Below are 6,493 nucleotides of genomic sequence, written 5' to 3'. Positions count from 1 at the left end.
ATAAGAGATCTAGTGTACTTCTGTCCTTTCTGTATCCATGCTGTTCTTCGCCTAGCTGAGGTTCAATGATATTTCGCATCCTTTTCTCTAAAATCCTCTCATAAAGTTTTGCTGCATGACATATGAGCCTTATACCTCTACAATATTATAGTTTATATTGTCTATTAGTTTACAACCTCGTTAAATAGGCCTTTAAAAATATGATTAATTATTCAAATGCATATCTATATAATGCATTTGATAAAAATATTATTTAATGGTTTAAGCATCATATTTTATAATGAAATATTTTGCTACTTTTTACTGTAGAGTTTATATATTCAGTATGATTTATATTTCAATAGACGAAATGTATATAGATTAAGGTATAAGACTCTAAACTATTTTATAAATCAATTTGCGGTAATAGATAATTATTATTTTCATTACAATTATCAGAAATTTTGCCCAACCTTTTTAAAGAAAGGCCATGTCGCTTAGTGACTTTAAAATAAATCTTAAAAAAAAAGTGAAGGAGGAGGAGTTTAGAATCATATATATATATATATATATATATATATATATATATATATATATATATATATATATATATATATATATAATCATGTAAAAGCGCTGTGTTTATATTTTGAATATTATGTACTAATTCTTAATAATGGTCAGTGTTCATACACGTTGTTTCTAGTCATATTATTCACTTCGTTTCTGTTTCGTTACTTATAGATATTCTGTTTTGCCAAATAAGTTTTTTCATGACTTCATTAAATTTTTTAATATTATTATTATTATTATTATTATTATTATTATTATTATTATTATTATTATTATTATTATTACAAGCTAAGCTATATCCCCTAGTTGGAAAAGCAGGATGCTATAAGCCCAAGGGATCCAAAAGGGAAAAATAGCCCTGTGAGGAAAGGAAACAAGGAAATAAATAAACTACAGAAGAAGTAATAAACAATCGAAACAAAATATTTTAAGAACAGTAACAACATCAAATTAGATCTTTCATATAAAAACAGTCAAAATCAAACAAATAATAATAATAATAATAATAATAATAATAATAATAATAATAATAATAGTTATTAAGCTAATCATCACTTTTGTTGAATTTTAAAGTTTCCATAATGCCTTCATTCCAGGTCTGTGAAATCATGTATGAACATTTTTGAGAACGACTTGTTCAAATTTAGCTCACCTTTCTTAAAAGAAGTCAGGATCGAAGACAAGTGTGTACACTCCATTGCCTCGGGGCAGTTAAAATAGGTATGTATAAGTTACTTAATTTAAATTTTTCTTTAGTATTTATAAACCGGGAGATACTTAGCACCCCGCTACACCCGGGACTGGGGCCCATTCTTTCATCTTCTCCATCCATGACTGACTAAATCCATAGAGGATTCATTGGCTAGATACGTCAAAGGATAGTCATGTCCTTGTGATGCACAGTGCCTATCTAACTAAGGCAAGTGATCCCTGCCGGTCCATACTAATTCTAGAAAGATCAACCACCAGGCATCAGGAGTAAAATCCGAAGAGACAGTTTGACCATCGCTTTAAACCCAATTCGTCACCCTGCTGCCAGTGACATCATTGAGATTTAGGGGGCATTTCCTCCACACACAAACCTCGCATTACTCCACGTACATGTCCAGTCAGACACAGGATTTACTGGCACATTTCGCTCTGAGAAAGTGCATCCTGTCACGCCCTTACTTCGCGGCGAGCATCAAAACCGTGTAGGGAGAAATGGCTGAGTTTGAACTTCAAACTTGCAGTATTTTTTTTTTTTTTTATGTTGAACAGGCTGACATAAGTCTTTTCATAGGTTATATATAAAATATCAGTGTTGATGTTTTTAAGATAGTTTATTTGGTTGTTCATTACCTCTTATATAGTTTATCTATTTCCTTATTTCCTTTTACTCTCTTGGCTATTTTTTTCTGTTGGAGCCCTTGGGTTTATAGCATTCTGCTTTTCCACCTAGGGTTGAAGGTTAGTAATAATAATAATAATAATAATAATAATAATAATAATAATAATAATAATAATAATAATAATAATAATAATAACGCATGCTTTTTCTCAGTTTCACAAATCCTTTTTTTTTTTTTTACTTTCTGTAAATATTTTGTTATTCCATAAGTATACAATATAACTATGTAAACATTTGCAATATATTTTGTCATCTTCATTGTAACTTGGGTTATTTTTATGCAACGTGTAAGGAAGAGAAATTGGTGCGATTCAATAAAAAAGTTATTTTTCATACTGATTCAAGATACATTTATTCCTAATCAATTACCAGTTGTTTAGAATAAACCAGTTAGATATAATTCATATTAATTTACCACTGATTAAGTATAAGCTGCGTTGTGATAAGTAGTCATCTTGCTAATTATCAATATCAATTTCAAGGTAGTCTCTTCACTGACAGATTCAAACAGCCACCTGGAGGGCTCCGGATATGGAGGTGAGTGTAACAGAAATATAAGTCGACAATTAATGTTATCTTTAACCTTTTATCATTCAATTTTGGAATTATTATACAATGCTAGTGGAAATTATCATTCATCTGGCATACTGTTTTTGGCGCCCTAAGAAAATGTGGATTGGCGTTTTGTTTTACATGTATATGTGTATGTGTAGGGACACCTTAACGTGATGAAAGGGTTTGTGTATCGCCATGATCAGCAAAACTGTACTAGGCAGGGTTCCCCTTTACTAAGTTGGTTTGCTGTGAGCGATCAGACTCAAGTTTCCCACAATCACCAATCTGCAGTTAGTCAGTGTGATGATGAAAATGGCCAAACCCCAGACATGACTAAGGACATGTCTGAGCCTTCTCAGACAGGAATAAGGACATGTCTGAGGTCTTTGTCCTGCAGTGGACTAGAAATGGCTGCATTTATTGATGTTGTATGTTTGGTATTTTTTTTTATTGTATGTGTATATGGAAATGAAGTGTGGATGTTGAATGCAAATAAAGGAAAATTTCGAAGCTGTTGAGATGAATGTTTGCCTTAGTATTAGATCTAAAGAGAATGTATAGGGTGGGAAATGTGGAGATTTGAAGTGGTAAAAGTTAATCTGTGAAAAGATGGATCCTAGAGAATGGACAATAGTAATGTAATGAAATGCTGGGATGGTGTATAAGAGAGAAAAGCATATTTTGGTTGAATTGGTGCAATAAAAGATTTATTGGAAACAAAGGCCTTAATATTCAGGAAGTACAAGAATGTCTGCTTCATGTACGACAATGTGTGTGGGAGGTTTGACGTGCTGCCGATGAGTTGTCAATGTGTACGAAACCACTAATTCTATGCACGTTTTTACTTCACATCGGTGTATCCACATTCAGTAGTTAAATAATGGATGTGGCAGTGACTGTTGTATTCCTTTCTAGAGCCACCCTTTTATGGAAATGGCTTTATGTTGAAGAAAAGGAACATATATTATCTTTCATTTTAGGTAGTACACAAGTCAGTAATTAAAGAATGTATTTGGCAGTGACTTGTGTTCTTTTCTGGAGCCACTCTTTCATGGAAATAGCTTTATGGTAAAAAAAGGGGACATTTATTATCTTTCTTCTTTTTAGACAGTACACAAGTCAGTAGTTAAAGAATGGATGTGGCAGTGACTTGTGTTCTTTTCTGGAGCCACCCTTTTTTTTGGAAAGGGTTTTATGTTGAAGAAAAGGAACATATATAATCTTTCATCTTTTAGACTGTACACAATTCAGTAGTTAAAGAATGCATGTGGCAGTGACTTCTGTTCTTTTCTGGAGCCACCCCTTTATATAAATTTCTTTATGTTGAAGAAAAGGAACATATATAATCTTTCTGCTTTTTAGGTAGCAAAATAAGGATCCACTTAACGTTCAACGAAAAATACTTCGATCACATCCCAATGTGTCCGTTCAGACCAATGGTGGAGGGGAATTTCACCAAGTTCATTTGGGAATCAGGTAGGTAGGAATAAGAGATTTTTACATTTTACGTGAAACAAATCACTAATTTTATCGCATAAAAAAAAATCATGGAAATTGACATACTTCCTCTTCTCGGAAATTTGCCTTTGAATGAAAATAGAATTATATTACAGGTATTAATTGACATTTTTTATCACAAAATTAATTTTTTCGTCCAGGAGAGCTTATCATTTTAATAATACTAATTCCCCTTTCAATCAGATTTCCTTTTTATTAGAAAAATGTTTTATAGTTTCTAATTCACACTGTAATTAGATATCTAAAACAGCCGTTTAAACTACAGTTTTTCTTCCTCTTGTTATTTTGAAGTTTTTAGCCTCCTGTTATTTTCAATTTTTTATAGTTTACAGATGAAAGATTTATTTTAATGTTATATTTCTTATACTTCTCTTGTAGTTTTTCCTTATTTCCTTTCCTCGCTGGGCTATTTCCCCTCCTGGAACCCTTGGGCTTATAGCATCATTCTTCTCTAACTAGGGCTGTAGCTTAGCAAGTAATAATAATAATAATAATAATAATAATAATACGTTCACATTTTGTTATATTTAGTCTTTCATTATATACGTGTATCGAAGTCAATTCTTATTTCATATAATAATATTGATCATTAGGTCCATAATGAGTTTGCTGTTTTTCCTCTATTCGCTAACATATGTTTATATTTACTTATATCACTAATATTTACAATTTTAATAAATACATGTTCACCAGACAATTTTTATATAATAAATATCTAGTCTATAATTAAGTCCAAGATAATAAAGATTGATATTTTTTTTTTAAATTCTTGTTTAAAATTAAGTCCAAGATAACAAATATTGATGTTTTAATTGTAGTTCTAATATGTAATTAAGTCCTAATATTAAATATTAATATTTTAATTAAAGTTCTAATATATAATTAAGTCAAAGATAATAAAGATTAATATTTCTATTGTAGTTCTAATATGTAATTAAGTCCAAGATACTAAATATTAATATTTCAATTAAAGTTCTAGTATATAATTAAATCTAGGTTAATAAATATGGATATTTTTATTGAAGTTCTAGTATATAGTTAGGTCCAGGAATAAAGACTAATACTTTTATTGAAGTTCTAGTATATAATTAAGTCCAAGATAGTAAAGATGGATATTTTTATTAAAAGTTCTATTATACAATTAAGTCTAGAATGATAAATATGATTTTCATTGAAGTTCAAAATAATAAAGATTAATATTTTTATTGAAGTTCAAGATAATAGAGATTAATATTTTTATTGAAGTTCAAGATAATAAAGAATAATATAATTTTTATTGAAGAGCTACAATGTCGTTCGTGCGGAGGCATCTGGTTCTGGGATCTGAGGCCTTCCGAGTACAGCCGCAGCAGTGTGACAGCGTCCTGTTACGACACTGTGTCTGAGTCTACCCTGCCCCTTCTGCAGTATGTGGCACACAACGAGAAACTGTGCAGTTTCCAAACTGGTTACTTGGGCACTTGCATTTAGCAATAAGGGTGAGAAAGTCATTTGGGATTACCAAAAGTAAAGTAGTGGGTTGTAATGGTTCATATTTTTTCTGGCAAACGTCTCTCGGAAATTACTCATAGAAAGTATAGGCCCAACAGTATATATATATATATATATATATATATATATATATATATATATATATATATATATATATGTGTGTGTGTGTGTGTATTGTAGATAGCAGTCTGCAGAGACTGGTGGTTTATAGTATGGGGTTCCGGGTTGCATCCAGTTTCCTTAGGAGTCCAACACTATCCTTACTATACGGGGTGTTTCAAGTAGCACGCTCTTCTGCACAAGTCCTGGGGCTATATCGGCTCCTACCTTCTCAAGATTCCTTTTCAATGACTTAGGTATGGTCCCTAGTGCTCCAATGATTATTGGTACAATTTATGAGTTCATATTTCATAGCCTTCTCTATTCAGTTTGTTAGTCTTTGTACTTTTTTTTTTCCATTGTCCACTTGAGTCCAAGTGTACTGAAGTTTGAAATAGCAATAAAGGTTGTGGAGGGCAGCAAGTCAGCACCAAGTACTTCATTTCCTCGTAACGATGTTGCCCTTCAATGATGACCGAAGACATTTCAAGTGAAAAAGGCCTCTGCTTGAAATCGATGGATATTTATTCGTGAAAGACAAACAAGTTAATAACAAGATATTTTGGAATTACAATAATTACTGATGATGGTGAGGTGATCAACGTTGCTCGTGAACGTAATCCTTGAAGGATGACAAAGGTTTTTTTTTGTGATCTCATCATCCTGTAATATGGAATTTGCTAGACGCTATAAAAAAAAAAGAGCAGGATTTGCAGGACATTCGTATTGCAAAAATAAGAGCAGGAAGAACAAATATGAAGAGTTCTAAGAAATGCCGCGATTTACATGTCTAGAAAAAATAGTGGCAACTTTTGACGAATATTCAGTATTACAGTATTTGCACGCCTTAGCGCATAACTCGTGTTTATAAGTAAATTTTTCTTTTAT

At 31.5% G+C, this 6,493-nt stretch overlaps 1 long non-coding RNA gene across 1 annotated transcript; it reads left to right on the top strand.

Moving 5' to 3' along the window:
* The first annotated feature begins 2,421 nt into the window (after positions 1-2,421).
* LOC137655062 (uncharacterized) lies at positions 2,422-5,548 on the top strand. Its single transcript, XR_011046795.1, has 3 exons — positions 2,422-2,479; positions 3,860-3,973; positions 5,298-5,548. It is a non-coding gene; the product is annotated as an uncharacterized lncRNA (long non-coding RNA).
* Positions 5,549-6,493: the final 945 nt, after the last annotated feature.

The sequence above is a fragment of the Palaemon carinicauda genome, chromosome 16, assembly GCF_036898095.1.
Source record: "Palaemon carinicauda isolate YSFRI2023 chromosome 16, ASM3689809v2, whole genome shotgun sequence".
Taxonomy (NCBI): domain Eukaryota; kingdom Metazoa; phylum Arthropoda; class Malacostraca; order Decapoda; family Palaemonidae; genus Palaemon; species Palaemon carinicauda.
The sequence above is the reverse complement of the archived record's forward strand: the minus strand, read 5'-3'. Positions and strand labels throughout refer to the sequence as shown.